Source organism: Rutilus rutilus (genome assembly GCF_951802725.1).
Source record: "Rutilus rutilus genome assembly, chromosome: 7".
Classification (NCBI taxonomy): Eukaryota; Metazoa; Chordata; class Actinopteri; order Cypriniformes; family Leuciscidae; genus Rutilus; species Rutilus rutilus.
In genome coordinates this window covers 28,810,383-28,827,827 of record NC_140221.1, presented here as the reverse complement: position 1 = coordinate 28,827,827, position 17,445 = coordinate 28,810,383, and the positions used below count along the sequence as shown (strand labels likewise).

The 17,445-nt window shown below is 37.4% G+C and overlaps 1 pseudogene across 1 annotated transcript; it reads left to right on the top strand.

Moving 5' to 3' along the window:
• Positions 1-654: 654 nt before the first annotated feature.
• Positions 655-16,675, top strand: LOC311294055 (myosin heavy chain, fast skeletal muscle-like; annotated as a pseudogene). Its single transcript, XR_014630288.1, has 41 exons — positions 655-683; positions 833-869; positions 1,411-1,629; positions 1,724-1,867; positions 1,952-2,108; positions 2,215-2,242; positions 2,414-2,528; positions 2,682-2,774; positions 2,889-2,952; positions 3,046-3,144; positions 5,081-5,184; positions 5,274-5,412; positions 5,564-5,682; positions 5,777-5,926; positions 6,011-6,181; positions 6,273-6,568; positions 6,668-6,732; positions 6,823-6,910; positions 6,979-7,096; positions 7,191-7,314; positions 7,419-7,555; positions 7,661-7,916; positions 9,061-9,303; positions 9,409-9,585; positions 9,685-9,830; positions 9,915-10,005; positions 10,089-10,478; positions 10,554-10,680; positions 10,854-10,972; positions 11,184-11,380; positions 11,467-11,650; positions 11,744-11,909; positions 11,993-12,117; positions 12,222-12,530; positions 12,651-12,854; positions 15,312-15,437; positions 15,526-15,696; positions 15,808-15,912; positions 16,002-16,097; positions 16,214-16,345; positions 16,487-16,675. The product of XR_014630288.1 is annotated as a myosin heavy chain, fast skeletal muscle-like (transcript).
• Positions 16,676-17,445: the final 770 nt, after the last annotated feature.

The window sequence follows — 17,445 nt, the reverse complement described above, 5'->3', positions numbered from 1 at the left end:
AATCACTGAATCTTTCCCCTCATTGAGTAATATAGTCTACCCATCCCAATCATAAAAAGCATTAGGTATAAATAGACACTCGTACTCATACACTGGGAGTGAACTATCATGGTATTTTTTATGGGACAGCTTGGATGGCAATCTTCCATGCAGTCAATCACTTATATGGCCATTTGTGTTATACGTGCTTGTCTTTGTGAAAGATATTAGATATCAAATGTGTCTTTATATGTTTGTTTTAATATTATTCCAATTTAATCTGCAAATGAAAATAATTCCCCACAAATTAAAATCAATAGATGCAGATTTTTTAAAAGGATTTTTTTCTTGTCAGTCAATTAAAAATGAAATATTTATGAAGTATAAATGTAAAAAGATATTTAAAAATATGTAAAAAAAATATATATATATATGATTATGACCATGAATATCATGTAATTTATTCAAAATATGGACACATTATCAAACTATTGCATTGTCAAATGTATGTGATACCTATAACTGATGTGTAAAATGATGTCATATCTGTTGATGACTGAGAATAGGTGTAGCTTCTTACCATAAATTAGGACTCTAAAGCTTATCCATTTATAGCCTCTGCTTAGTGTGCAAATTGACCTCAATATAAGTTTTGAGGAGAGCACAGCCAGTCTCATAGGAGCCTAGAGGAGTTCCTGCTTGTGGTAAGAAGCTGAAATACTTAGCATTTGATGTTGTTATTAGTAAGAGGTCATACTAAGTGAACTGATATGACATAAAAAGTCTTTTAAAAGATATTATTACCATATATGCCTAAATGTAGTTTTTTTTTTTTTACTGAATTCCTTTACAGGGTGTTAAAATTTCATCTGGTCTTCAAGAGGAGGAAGGTAGGTGGTAGCAACACACTGCATTACTGCATTAAAAAGACGTGGTTGAATATTAGCATGTTTTCAGATGCACGTAGACTCTAGTTTATTGTAGATGTGCTGTTGTTGTTTTTTTTTTTTTTGGTTTTTTTGATAAATTACTTAAGAATTTTATACTTGTCTTTTGGCAGATTTTAAGTGGGACTCTTGACACTTTTTATAAATATGGACACTGTGGTATATAACTGATATAACAAGTGGTACATAACTGAAACAAAAGACAAGTGCTGAAAAAGTTTTGTTTAATTTGTTAATGCAGTTTTTTTATGTATTAGAACGTATCAACAAAATGCATATTGTGACAGATGATTTCATTAGAGACGCCATAAATTAAGGACTATTGTGTTCACACTTTTTACATTTGAATAGGCCTTTTCACTTTAATATTCTATAAAGACCTTAACTACATGAGACCCTCTATGAATACTGTTTGTGGACAGTATGTTTGATTATCAATACTTATTTTATTGATTCATGTCAATGTTTCTTATCCAAATTTTAGTAAGTCGCCGCCATGAGTACAGACGCGGAGATGGCCGTTTATGGCAAGGCTGCCATTTACCTTCGTAAGCCTGAGAAAGAGAGAATTGAGGCTCAGAACAAACCGTTTGATGCCAAGACTGCCTGCTATGTGGCTGATGACAAAGAATTGTACCTCAAGGGAACAGTCAAGAGCAAAGAGGGTGGCAAAGCCACAGTTATTTTGCTTGACACTAAGGAGGTGAGTTTTAATTTCCACTTAATGTAGATGCTCATTCAATTATTTATTACATTGTTTTCTTTTATATCTAATTTCTAATTTATCAAATTTAAAGGAGAGAACAGTAAAGGAGGATGACGTCTACCCAATGAATCCTCCCAAGTATGACAAGATTGAGGACATGGCCATGATGACCCATCTCAATGAAGCCTCTGTGCTGTATAACCTCAAAGAGCGTTATGCTGCATGGATGATCTACGTAAATTCTGAAACAACATAAAAAAGCATTTAAGTTATTTTTTTCTGTGTTGTTGCAATCTGACCATGTCTCTGCTCATTTCAGACCTACTCTGGACTCTTCTGCGCAACTGTGAACCCCTACAAGTGGCTCCCAGTGTATGATGCAGAAGTGGTGTCTGCCTACAGAGGCAAAAAGCGTATGGAGGCCCCACCCCACATCTTCTCTGTCTCTGACAACGCATATCAGTTCATGCTGACTGGTAAGACATTATGGAATTTAATTCTATAGAATTAATTAAGGTGAATTAGATGATGCTGTTAATATAATAAATATTTATCGGATATTTTACACATTACAATCAACAGATAGAGAAAACCAGTCTGTCCTGATTACGTAAGTATTTTCATTTAATCTCAGACCATGACAAAAATTAAAGTATAATGTAAATGGCAAATCTATATGGAGATATTTACAAAACAGAATTTAAGAATGAACTTCTGAATATACTTTGAAAAGTCTACATGTCTTTTAAACTTCTGTTTTCTATAATCTCTCATAAACCAGTGGAGAATCTGGTGCTGGAAAGACTGTGAACACCAAACGTGTCATCCAGTACTTTGCCACAGTTGCAGTGGCAGGTGGTGAAAAGAAGAAAGATTCCACTCCTGGCAAAATGCAGGTATGAGATATTAAACTATATACATATTATTTTGAATGATGGTGATTTACACTCATCTCACATGAAATGTGAATTTGTGAAATGCCTATAAATAGTGTTTAGTCATGAAATGACTATAAAAATGAATAATTGAAAACCCTTCAAACATCACAGGGCTCTCTTGAGGACCAGATCATTGCTGCCAACCCTCTGCTTGAGGCTTATGGTAATGCCAAGACTGTGAGAAATGACAACTCCTCTCGTTTTGTAAGTGAACCACTTTTTATTTACAATAATAGTTAGTCAATTGTGTTGGATTTTTCTATACAGAATTTTATATAAAGAGATTATTTATGTATTGTGCTATTTGGTTTCAAACAGGGTAAATTTATCAGAATTCACTTCGGCACCACTGGAAAACTGGCTAGTGCTGACATTGAGACATGTAGGTGGACACGATTTAATTGATCCATCCTGAACATTTGTCTTTATCTGTCACTCTTCAGATGATTGTGACTCAAGTACATTCTCTCAACAGATCTGCTGGAGAAGTCTAGAGTGACATTCCAGCTTCCAGATGAGAGAGGCTACCACATCTTCTACCAGATGATGACCAACCATAAGCCTGAGCTGCTTGGTAGGTGCACACATTTCATTCAGTGTTAAATGGCAGATAATATTGTAAGACACTGTTTAACCCTTTGATGCGCAAGCTATGGAAACCCCTTCTAATGCACAACATGGGTCTAAAAAGACCCGTATTCATTTCCTATGTTATTTCATGCATGGCTGGACTTTTTTTTTTTTTTTTATCTTTTGAGATCAATTTATTTAAGCATTTAATATTCCATGATCTATAAATTCCATGATTTATAAATATTAAAAATGTCTTGTTTTCAATTACCAAAATTTTTTATTTGAATTTTTTCTAGGTTTTGTGTTACTCTATCAAATTTACTTATCAAGCATGATAAAACAAAAGAATAAAGACAACATTTTGTCAAATTAATCATTTTAGCAGTCATTTAGACAACACATTTAACACTTGAAATGTTTATTTGCCACTTTCTCTAACATAGCAATCACCAAAGGTGTAAAGTCCAGGTTCAGAAAGTAAAGGTCCTCCTCAGTATTTTGTTCCAATCACCTGAATTAGCCTAATTACACCACCTAATTAGCAGTTTTTCAGCCAGTAGGTAGAACTAATTAGTGAAATCAGCTGTCTGAGGTCATGGGTGGAATAATATGGCAGGACTTTTACTTTCTGACCTCTGGACTATACACCTCTGGCATTCACATATCATAGATAACTGATAACACTGAAATTGAACTGTGTAAGTGTATTGAATTGAGGTGAATGTGATCAAATAAAAGAAAATACAACAAACAAAATAAAATCACACTGGTACAGCGGCATCTCAAATTGCCATCTTAGTGCTTACATGCCTCACAAATGACAAATGACACCTAAACTCTTAAAACATTGAATCATTTCAGCATATGAAGGATTATGAACTGTTAGGCCTTCTACATGTAAATAAGCTTTAAAATACAATCTTTTTTTTAGTGTAGCTAACATTAGCTAGCTAGAATATGTCACCAGCTAGCTAGCTCATAGTATTGGACATGTTTCTCCTTCTCACAAGTAATTTCTCAGTAGGATTACAAGGTCAAGGTAACCATAGCCTAATATTCAAATATTATGTCCATCTTTTACAAAATATAAAATATTTTCTGTGGTTAAAATAAAATAAGACTTGCATCAAATATACAAAAGCAGCCGTGTTGAGTTGTGAAATGTGTGGCAGGTGAATAATATTCTGCAGTAAATCTTCCTACTTGCAAAAATGTGCAAATATCAAAGGTTTATATATGGGTCATTTTTGACCCATGTATGTAAAATTGATGTAGAAATAAAAAAAACTGTGTTTGTTTATAAAATAAGAAAGGAAACATTAACATAATGATTTGTGGAAATCCAAAACAAAATATTTAATGAATACCTGGAATAAGAAAGAAAAAAAAGAAAAGAAAAAAAACATATCTTTTAAAGATTCAGCAAAGAAACACTCAGCCATCACTGAAATAACATAGGAAATGAATACGGGTCTTTTTAGACCCATGTATGTAAAAAAAATGTAGAAATACAAAAACTGTGTTTGTTTATAAAGTAAGAAAGGAAACATTAACATAATGATTTGTGGAAATCAAAAACAAGATATTTAATGAATACCTGGAATAAGAAAAAAAAAAAAAAAACATATCTTTTAAAGATTCAGCAAAGAAACACTCAGCCATCACTGAAATAACATAGGAAATGAATACGGGTCTTTTTAGACCCATGTTGCGCATTAGAAGGGTTGCGATACAAAAACGATTTTTATTCGAAAAGAAAGAAATGAAAAATTTCAATTAGGATTTTTAATAATCTAAAACAAGTTAATTGAGGAATACCTGGAATACTGAATGATGAAATTAATTTTTTGCAAAGATATAGAAAATGAAAACTCAGTCGGGTCTTTTTAGACCCATGTTGTGCATCAAAGGGTTAAAAAAATCTGTGTATTTTACAGAAATGACGCTAATCACCACCAACCCCTATGACTACCCTATGTGCAGTCAGGGTCAGATCACAGTGGCCAGCATTGATGATAAAGAGGAGCTGGTTGCTACTGATGTGAGTCATTGCTATTTGAATACTGACATACTGTATGTTTATATATGGCAGAAAAGATCCTAGAGCGCATTCTTCTCTGTAATTTTCAGACTGCTATTGACATTCTGGGCTTTACTAATGAGGAGAAAATGGGGATCTACAAGTTCACTGGAGCTGTGCTTCATCATGGCAACATGAAGTTCAAGCAGAAGCAGCGTGAGGAGCAGGCTGAGCCTGATGGCACAGAAGGTGAGACTACATTGTACTAATATGTGTCATAACATGCAGTGCTTTGAATGGAGAGATCCTTATTTCTATTTTCACAAGGAAAAGGATGGTTTTCATTTAGTTTTCAAGGCAAGAAAAGGGATGGATTTTTGTGCAACTTTTTTAATTGCAGAGGCTGACAAAGTTGCCTATCTTCTGGGTTTGAACTCTGCTGATATGCTGAAGGCTTTGTGCTACCCCAGAGTCAAGGTCGGAAATGAGTTTGTGACCAAAGGCCAGACCGTGCCACAGGTATAGTAACATTTCCAGCATGCCATGTGTTTAACCTCAAATTCTGGCTAATTATTGCAGAAGCAGAATAATATCCACTCTATTGTACTTACAGGTGTACAACTCTGTTAGCGCCTTGGCCAAATCTATCTATGAGAGGATGTTCTTGTGGATGGTCATTCGTATCAACCAGATGTTGGACACAAAACAACAAAGAAACTTCTTCATTGGTGTGCTGGATATTGCTGGCTTTGAGATCTTTGATGTAAGAATGATTCTTTTATCTCTTTTTTAATGGCGCATTGAGTGATATTCAGAAGTCAGTAAATGTTTCTGTTTCTTCCTCCAGTACAACAGCATGGAACAGCTGTGTATCAACTTCACCAATGAGAAACTGCAACAGTTTTTCAACCACCACATGTTTGTGCTGGAGCAAGAGGAGTACAAGAAGGAGGGCATTGTTTGGGAGTTCATTGACTTCGGCATGGACTTGGCTGCTTGCATTGAGCTCATTGAGAAGGTTTTTACTGGTTTATGAACTTATTCATTTCCAATTTCTATGCTTGAAATCTTAAAATTGTAATACTTAAACAACATTCTTTTATAAACAGCCCATGGGTATCTTCTCCATTCTTGAAGAGGAGTGCATGTTCCCCAAGGCTTCAGACACTTCCTTCAAGAACAAGCTATATGATCAGCATCTTGGCAAGAACAATGCTTTCCAGAAACCAAAGCCTGCCAAAGGCTGAAGCCCACTTCTCCCTGGTTCACTACGCTGGAACTGTGGACTACAACATTACTGGCTGGCTGGACAAGAACAAGGATCCACTGAATGAGTCTGCTGTGCAGCTGTACCAGAAGTCTTCTGTCAAACTGCTGGCTACTCTCTACCCACCTGTTGTTGAGGGTAAAGAAAAAAATTATTTAACCAAATTTTTATTTAGCTTTGCACTTTCTTTCTTGTTTTTGCATTTATACATGTTCTTTTGTATCTTTATCTCTATAGAGACTGGTAAAAAAGGAGGCAAGAAGAAGGGTGGCTCCATGCAGACTGTGTCCTCCCAGTTCAGGGTATGTATAGAGATGACATCACAGCAATATTTCTGTATTTGAAGAAAAAAAGAAATACAAAGCATGGCAACCCCTTTCTATTCTTCACAGGAGAACTTGGGCAAACTCATGACCAACTTGAGGAGCACTCACCCTCACTTTGTGCGTTGCCTGATTCCCAATGAGTCCAAGACTCCAGGTAAAGTATTAAAAAGTTTACAGATATTCTGGCATTCAATTTATATGATGGTGTAAACTTCATTATAGGTCTCATGGAGAACTTCCTGGTTATCCATCAGCTGAGATGTAACGGTGTTCTGGAGGGTATCAGAATCTGCAGAAAGGGTTTTCCCAGCAGAATCCTCTATGGTGACTTCAAACAGAGGTATAAATGACACCACATGAAAATACAATTTCCTGTTGGAGACTCTTTATTAGAAGATATAAATCATTTTGATAAATCTTCCCATCTTCCATAGATACAAGGTGCTGAATGCCAGTGTTATCCCAGAGGGACAGTTTATGGATAACAAGAAGGCCAGTGAGAAACTCCTGGGATCCATCGACGTTAATCATGACGAGTACAGATTTGGAACCACAAAGGTTCATATTTAGCTTTACAAATTTCAAAGATTCGGTGATAATGATCATTTAGCTTATACAGGTTAAATCAATATTTTTTGATTTACTGTTTTACATAAATTCAGGTGTTCTTCAAAGCTGGTCTTCTGGGTACTCTTGAGGAGATGCGTGATGAGAAATTAGCTGCTCTGGTCACAATGACTCAGGCTCTCTGCCGTGGTTATCTGATGAGGAGAGAATTTGTGAAGATGATGGAGAGGAGGTGAATATTGTCATTATTAAAGATGACATCAATAATAACTGTGCAAACAAATTATAATTTAAATAATTATAATGATTATGCCATTTAATGATGAATTTTTCACAGGGAGTCCATTTACACCATCCAATACAACATCCGTTCATTCATGAATGTTAAACACTGGCCATGGATGAAGGTTTACTACAAGGTTAAGCCTCTACTGAAGAGTGCCGAAACTGAGAAAGAGCTGGCAAACATGAAAGAGGACTTTGTAAAATGCAAAGAAGATCTTGCCAAGGCTGAAGCCAAAAAGAAGGAACTTGAAGAGAAGATGGTAGCACTGCTGCAAGAGAAAAATGATCTACAGCTACAAGTAGCATCTGTGAGTATTTTTTTGAGATGCACCGATAATACATTTCTCTGCTGATACCGATAGCTGATTATTCTAAATTATATCGGCCCATGCCAATACTGATACCAATAGTTAGATTTTTCTTAAGGAAAAAAAATCTCTCCCAAATAATGCTGCAAACAATACAGGGAACCTTCTCATTTGGTACACTATGATATTAGAATTTTAAATGAACAACAGAGCTATTATATTCAACTGCTATTTATATCCAGATATAATAGGCCATTTACACTCAAATAAAAGCTGAAATGTTTGTACAACTCCGTTATACAGTAGTTTTCATAAACACTTCATGGCAAATTTATTCAAACATACATATATATTTAACAGTAAATAAACTCTTCTCTGGTGTTTTTATAGCTAACTAACAAACTGTGAGTGACAACTTGATAACTTTCCTGAGATAAATGTAACATTAAGTTATATTGTTCACAAGCTGTTTTATTGACGTCTTTCTGTGGTCGAAACACAGATTGAGTGATTATGAGTCATGATACAGATTTTGGTAAGTTGTATACATATATGAATTATGTATGAACATTATGTATATGAATATAGTATATATGTATACTATATATGAAATCAGAATACCTTCTGAGATTCATGCATGTTTTTCAAGATATGTTAAAGTGGAAGAATAGACTCGCGCTCTGCGCTGCTGCTTGAACTGAGGTGTTACAGCGATCTATCACATCACATTTAATTGTTTGAATTTCGTGAGAAAATTTACAGAATTTGAAAGCTGAGACTTTGTTTCTTGTCAGAAGTAACAAAAGCACAAAGCTCTTTGCGATTATTGGATGGGAGGAGCTACAAATAATGTTTGATGTAGGGAAAAAACGTAGATCTGGCAACCCTGGCTTGACCTACGGGTGATTCATAGCGTCTAATAAAGCCTACATTAACGTCACTTTTTTTTTCTTTTCTTTTTTAAGCGTTAACTGTTTTGTTACAGTTTTGTTAATTGTTAAAGCATTATTGTCGCGTTAACTTGCCCTAAATTTAACACTAAATTTAACACTAAATTTTCTTCACACACAGTATGAGTTGCAGTCTGACACGTTAAAATGAGCAATGTGGTTTCCAATGATATATCAACCTATTTTCTTAACAGGAATCTGAGAATCTCTCAGATGCTGAGGAGAGGTGTGAGGGTCTGATCAAAAGCAAAATCCAGCTTGAAGCTAAACTCAAAGAGACAACTGAGAGACTGGAGGATGAGGAAGAAATCAATGCTGAACTGACAGCCAAGAAGAGGAAACTGGAGGATGAGTGCTCTGAGCTGAAGAAAGACATTGATGACTTGGAGCTCACCTTGGCTAAAGTGGAGAAGGAGAAACATGCCACTGAGAATAAGGTTGGAGATTGAGTTGGTTTAAGATTAGATTTAATCTCTGTTTTATGTGTTAATATAGAAAATGAAGTGTAAAACATAAGCTTATTTGGAACAAAAATCACACAGGTGAAGAACTTGACTGAGGAAATGGCAGCTCAGGATGAGAGCATTGCCAAGCTTACGAAGGAGAAGAAAGCCCTCCAAGAGTCACATCAGCAGACACTGGATGATCTTCAGGCCGAGGAGGACAAAGTCAACACCCTGACCAAATCCAAGACAAAGCTTGAGCAGCAAGTTGATGATGTGAGTTGATAATGTAAACATGTTATTAATTCATCAAATTAGCTTTGTATTTATTTTATTTTTTTGCTGTGAACAAATTTGTTTATCATTGTCCTGTAGCTTGAGGGTTCCCTTGAACAAGAGAAGAAGCTCCGCATGGACCTGGAAAGAGCCAAGAGAAAGCTTGAAGGAGACCTGAAATTAGCCCAAGAGTCCATCATGGACCTGGAGAATGACAAGCAGCAATCAGAGGAGAAAATAAAAAAGTAATTAAAGCATAAAATCTTTGAAAACAGTATTGTTAAGTTTTGTTTTTGTTTTGCAAACCACTTATTGTTGAACACCCACAGGAAAGACTTTGAAACAAGCCAGCTGCTTAGCAAGATAGAAGATGAACAATCTCTGGGTGCTCAACTCCAAAAGAAGATCAAGGAGCTTCAGGTATTTTGAGATTTTTTCAACATTACAATCAATATAATTAAATGCTGAACAATAAAAATCTAATTAACTACTTTCCACCATAGGCCCGCATTGAGGAACTTGAGGAAGAGATCGAGGCTGAGCGCGCTGCTCGTGCCAAGGTTGAGAAGCAGAGAGCTGATCTCTCCAGGGAACTTGAGGAGATCAGTGAGAGGCTTGAGGAGGCTGGAGGAGCCACTGCTGCTCAGATCGAGATGAATAAGAAGCGTGAAGCTGAATTCCAGAAGCTGCGTCGTGATCTTGAAGAGTCCACCCTACAGCACGAAGCTACTGCTGCTGCCCTCCGCAAGAAGCAGGCAGACAGTGTGGCCGAGCTGGGAGAGCAAATCGACAACCTGCAGCGTGTCAAGCAGAAGCTTGAGAAAGAGAAGAGCGAATTCAAAATGGAGATTGACGATCTTTCCAGCAACATGGAAGCTGTTGCCAAAGGAAAAGTAGGAAATTAAAAGTTTAAAGAATACATAACATGTTGAAGTTTTTCAATTATCTAATGACTTTTGTATTTGCAGGCTAATCTTGAGAAGATGTGCCGCACACTTGAGGACCAACTTAGTGAAATAAAATCCAAGAATGATGAGAACATTCGCCAGATAAATGACCTCAGTGCTCAAAGAGCAAGACTTCAAACTGAAAATGGTAACTAATGACAATCATGAATAAATTAATAGTATTCCAACAGTAACCGAGTGTGGTGTATTAAGATTATCAGAAGAAAACACACTTATTTACATTTTGCTTTCAAAGAGTTTGTTTTGATAGTAACTGATAGAGAAAGCACAATCTGACACAGTGAATCTAAATCTATACAGGTGAGTTTGGCCGTCAGCTGGAGGAGAAGGAGGCTCTGGTTTCTCAGCTCACCAGAGGCAAACAAGCTTTCACTCAGCAAATCGAGGAGCTTAAGAGGCATATTGAAGAGGAGGTTAAGGTAATATAGCATAATGAAAACAAATACATAATTTCCACTTACTACACAACAAAGCTAATATAATGCAAAAAAATTAATACAACACTATACAACAAAGTTAATGTAATACAATAAAGTTAATATCATATTTTGTATTGCTAATTTGTAAGTCACTTTGGATAAAAGTGTCTGCTAAATGAATGAATGTATATTATGTGACTTTGTCCTTTAGGCTAAGAACGCACTGGCCCATGCTGTGCAATCAGCCCGTCATGACTGCGACCTGCTCCGTGAGCAGTTTGAGGAAGAGCAGGAGGCAAAGGCTGAGCTGCAGCGGGGAATGTCAAAGGCCAACAGTGAGGTTGCTCAGTGGAGAACCAAATATGAAACTGATGCCATCCAGCGCACTGAGGAGCTTGAAGAGTCCAAGTATGAACATCAAAAGAAGTGATATGTGTTAATAATTTGTGCAATTGCATGCATCTTCTGACTAAATGTTACAAAAAATATAACAGAAAGAAGCTGGCTCAGCGTCTGCAAGAGGCAGAGGAACAAGTTGAGGCAGTAAACTCTAAATGTGCATCTCTGGAGAAGACCAAACAGAGACTCCAGGGTGAGGTGGAGGACCTCATGATTGATGTGGAGAGAGCCAATGGTTTGGCTGCTAACCTTGACAAGAAGCAGAGAAACTTTGACAAGGTACAATCAATTTCTCTTTGAAAAGCATGGCCAGAATGGGCTTTGTTCAACATGTTACATATGAAACCTGACCCTGAAATATCTGGACCAAAGGTCCTGGCAGAATGGAAGCAGAAATATGAGGAAGGTCAGGCAGAGCTGGAAGGTGCCCAGAAAGAGGCTCGTTCACTCAGCACTGAATTGTTCAAGATGAAGAACTCCTATGAGGAGAGTCTGGATCAGCTGGAGACCCTCAAGAGAGAGAACAAGAATCTGCAGCGTAAGATTCAATGTGTTAGAGTGTTAAATCTGTAGTGATTCACAATATATTTATGTTGATAATATTTTCTTTATAACTTGTAGAGGAGATTTCAGATCTGACAGAGCAGTTAGGTGAGACTGGTAAGAGCATCCATGAACTGGAAAAGGCCAAGAAGACAGTGGAGACTGAGAAGTCAGAGATTCAGACTGCCCTGGAAGAGGCCGAAGTGAGTATCTGGAGATTAATATGTCATTCTTGCTCAAACCATTTTACTGTGTTGTTAAATATTATTTTAATTCTGAAATTACATGTTGTTTTTATATTTCATAGGGCACCCTGGAGCATGAGGAGTCCAAGATTCTTCGTGTCCAGCTTGAGCTAAATCAGGTCAAAAGTGAGATTGACAGGAAGCTTGCAGAGAAGGATGAGGAGATGGAGCAGATCAAGAGGAACAGCCAGAGAGTCATTGAATCCATGCAGGGCACTCTGGACTCTGAAGTCAGGAGCAGGAATGATGCCCTGAGAATCAAGAAGAAGATGGAGGGAGACCTTAATGAGATGGAGATTCAGCTGAGTCACGCCAATCGTCAGGCTGCTGAGGCCCAGAAACAGCTCAGGAACGTTCAGGGACAACTCAAGGTATTTGACTTCTGTTCGACTTTGGGATGTAGTAATATGTTTGTATAATCTAACTTTTGTTAGGTTCAGGGCACCAGAAAGCACATTGAAAGCTCATTCTAAAGCTATTGTTATGTTCAGGATGCCCAACTGCACCTTGATGATGCCCAGAGAGGACAGGAAGACATGAAGGAGCAGGTGGCCATGGTGGAGCGCAGAAACACTCTGATGCAGTCTGAGATTGAGGAGCTGAGAGCTGCTCTGGAGCAGACAGAGAGAGGCCGCAAAGTGGCTGAACAAGAGCTGGTGGACGCCAGTGAGCGTGTTGGGCTGCTGCACTCTCAGGTAAGGGCATTTTGTTTCTTATAATTAGGGATGAACTGATCGATCAGCCGCAGATCGGTATCGGCCGATATCCACATTCTATGACTCAAATTAAAGTAGTCACTAAATTTGGCCGATTTCACAAACCGATCGCAATTTATTGACATAATAAAAATGGTAAACAGTAATGTTGTAAACATGTAAACAGTATACAGATGAGGCTTTTGTGCCACATTTTGTTTTGCAACTTCGCAAAACATCAGTAAAACATAGTAAATCACACATCTTTATTTAGAACAGGCTGTCTTGATTCAAAGAGACCACACAACATAACATGATGCGTAGCTCTTAAAGCTGCACTCAGCAAGATTTTTTTGATCATATTCACTGAAACCAACACTATGCTCCGACAGAACAACATAAATCAGCCGCTTTTAGAAAAAAACCTGTGCTTCTACCTCCGCCTAGAGCCTGTTATTTTTTTTGCAAAAATAAAAAAAATGCTCGGTTGTAGTGGGGGAGGGGCATGAGAGTTGTAAACATTAAAAATTTTGCCTAAGTCCCCTCAATCTGCCAGACTTGCCAACTGCAGCTTTAAGAAAATCCTTATGGAGATACATGACATGCTGCTTGGCTAAAGCTATAGGACTTCCAGGATCTGATCGTGTCGCGATAATGACACAGTTTTTCCATTGTCATTTGAAAGTTAAAAAAATGGAAACTGGATCTTGGATATGGTGGGTATAGGGATGATGTGGAGCACACTTTGATTGGTTCGATCGTTCAGATTGACAGGAGATTTACTGTGTGCCATAGAAACAGCGCTGGAAGATCATCACTCATCATTCGGGATCTTATTGCTTGTTACTTCAGGGTTCTCAAGTCTCACGCATTGGCCGTGAGACACACGCAATTCAACCAGTTCACACGCTCACACGCCACACCGTGTATTTCTCACGCTGAAAAGGCAATGCCAACCAAGTTGTCCTGCAAGCTTTATATATAACGTTGTATACGAGCGCAGGCACACAAAGTGAAGTTTCCTGCCGCCAGCACGTATCTCGGCCAGATTGCGTTCGTTACATAGATGCGCGAACCATAGGCGTGAACACACGGAAGTTGACGGAAAATTCTCGGCCGCCGTACGTTCGTTACTAAGTAACCAACAACATCACGCGAACACACGTCTTGATGGAGAAGGTAAGTTGGAATTAAGAAAGCTCGTCTAACATTTTTAGGCCAGAACATTAAATATATCAATGTTATCAAGGCGTCAAAATGTGCAACAAACACTTACAACACAAAACACATTTCATAAGCTGCAGTGTGTACTCTTGTGTACACACACACACACACACACACACACATGTAGTGTTTTAATTTTTTATGGGGACTTTCCATAGACATAATGATTTTTATACTGTACAAACTGTATATTCTATTCCCTTACACTAACCCTACCCCTAAACCTACCCATCACAGAAAACTTACTGCAATTTCACATTTTCAAAAAAACATAACTTTTTTGATTTATAAGCCGTTTTCCTCATGGGGACCAAAAAATTTCCCCACACGAACAAGGATTTCGGATATTGCCATCCTTGTGGGGACATTTTGTCCCCATAATGTAAGGTTTACCAGGCCATACTTACACACACACCTTAATACTATGTCATTTGTTCACAATGTCCCACCACACAATAAATCATTATACCATTACGACTAGACACATTCAAAATGCAAAAAGATTTGTTTTTCCAAACTGTTTGGAGCAATTTGTTATATTTTTGTATATTTGTAATTTTGAAATATAACATTTAAGAGTATATTTGATGTGATTAATTGCTCTGTCATTTATCAGATTTACCAATTGTTATAATTTCAATTTGTGCTGGTTAATTATGAACAATGGGTAAAATTGGGGGGCGGGGACGGACGGGCGGGGGCGGGGCTCCATTAGGGCTCCCCCCCTAACCGCATGTGATCTCACTCCAAGCTTTTGATAAAACTTGAGAACCCTGTTACTTATTCTATGTTATTATAGATATTTTTATGCTTTGTGGCATTTACACATGTAAGTAGTTCTTATGTTCAGTAAAACACTCAGATCACTTGTTTGGAGAGGTTTTTGGACTTTTTATAAAAGGCTACCATGGTTCTAAATGCCATAACTTTTTATTGCTTTGAGATTACAACACAGAATTTGGATCAGATGCAGTTGACATGATTGTGAAATCAAACTTGATTTCATGACATGTCATGTATACTTTCTAATAATCATCATGTCAAGCATGAAAAAGTATGCCACTTAGAAAATGCCTTTCAGGATGTAAGGAGTCAACAGAGAGCTTACATTTTATGTAAAGCCTGAATGATCAGGATCGGCTGCAAAAATCCTGATCGGAGAATCCCTACTTACAATGAAGGAAATTGAGAGCATCTTTCAAAATGGTTAAACTATTGCTTTTAATTTTGTAGAACACAAGTCTCCTGAACACCAAGAAGAAGCTTGAGGCTGACCTTGTTCAGGTCCAGAGTGAAGTTGATGACACTGTACAGGAAGCCAGAAATGCAGAGGAGAAAGCCAAGAAGGCCATCACTGATGTGAGCAACAGTAGCTGCCAAATGTTTCAAAAGAAGTTTCCATACTAGAAAAATGTGGATCTAATGACTTTCTGTATTAATGCAAAAGGCTGCAATGATGGCAGAAGAGCTGAAGAAGGAGCAGGACACCAGTTCTCACCTTGAGAGGATGAAGAAGAATCTGGAGGTCACAGTGAAGGACCTGCAGCACCGTCTGGATGAGGCTGAGAGTCTGGCCATGAAAGGAGGAAAGAAACAACTCCAGAAGTTGGAGAGCAGGGTGAGAACTTTTAAGGGATCACAACAAACATCATTTTAAAATTAAAGCATTATCTCAGGTTCCCAATGACTACACTTGTACTTGTCTGAGAATTTTTATGTGCTATCAAAGGTCCGTGAGCTTGAGGCTGAAGTTGAAGCAGAGCAGAGACGTGGAGCTGATGCTGTTAAAGGTGTCCGCAAATATGAGAGGAGAGTGAAAGAGCTCTCTTATCAGGTACGACCATGTCTGACTAAATCCATTGAGTCATTCATACATGCATTTATAGTCAAATATTTAGAATAAATCTATGAAATTGTTTTTAGACTGAGGAGGACAAGAAGAACATCAACAGACTTCAGGATCTGGTTGATAAGCTGCAGCTGAAGGTCAAAGTCTACAAGAGGCAGTCTGAGGAGGCGGTATGTATATATTTTTGCACATTGATTATTAATTAATTAGTAATTTATTTACCGGTGAAATATCACTGCTGCTCCACAGCTTAGTTAACAAGCATGGTAAAAATTTTACTCTTTAGGAGGAGCAAGCCAACACTCACCTGTCCAAGTTGAGGAAGGTGCAGCATGAGCTTGAGGAAGCTGAGGAGCGTGCTGACATTTCTGAGTCTCAGGTCAACAAGCTCAGAGTCAAGAGCCGTGATGCTGGAAAGGTCAGTTGCATAATTTCAGAGTCTGTACTCAGTAGATGCGTTCTCACATTTACAGAGTAGAAACATATGTAGTATTCAGCTTATTCTTGAAAATGTACTGATTACTTACATGACTTATGAATGTGCTTCATTTTGTTTTAGGCCAAAGAAGAGTGAAACCCCCAAACCCAAAGGGAGCCTCTACTGAAGTCATATAATATGATTGTTCTGTAGAATTACTTTTAAAATTCTTTTTGAAATAAATATGTCCTTACCATGTGCAAACATTTGTTTTGGAGTGATCTTTAGAGGAATGTTACTCACAAATAAAAAATAAATAATGATTTGATCAAAATAATTGACATTATCACTTAAGTACTGAAATATTTCTAAAGTTCTAAAAGTACATAATAGCTTTGTCGGGAATAACACGGTATCTTCTGAACATTCACGTTTTACTTCATTTTGAAAGAAATATAGAACACTGCGCCTTTTTCATTTATCATCTCAAAAAAAAAGATTTTGGCTTGATTTTCAGGCCGCACCATAGCACTGAAACTGCGCTCGTTAAAATCACAAATGATTTACTTTTAGCTTCTGACCAAGGCTGTATCTCAATACTAGTTTTACTTGATCTTAGTGCTGCGTTCGATACTATAGATCACACAATACTCTTAGATCGACTACAAAATTATACTGGTGTTCAAGGACAAGCATTAAGCTGGTTCAAATCATACTTATCTGACCGCTACCATTTTGTCTATTTAAATGGAGAAAAATCGATCATAACTCCAGTAAACTATGGAGTGCCGCAGGGATCTGTGTTAGGCCCTCTGTTATTCTCAGTATATATGATGCCACTTGGAAATATATATAAGGAAACATGGAATTAGTTTCCATTGTTATGCTGATGACACTCAAATATATATTTCATCACGGCCAGATGAAAACGCTAAATTATCCAAATTGACAGAGTGTGTTAAAGATAGAAAAGATTGGATGACGCGTAATTTTCTTTTATTAAATCCAGACAAAACAGAGGTACTAATCATCGGCTCAAAAAACCGCCCACAAAACCTCTCGCAATACAACTTTAACATCGTAGGATGTCCTGTTACTTT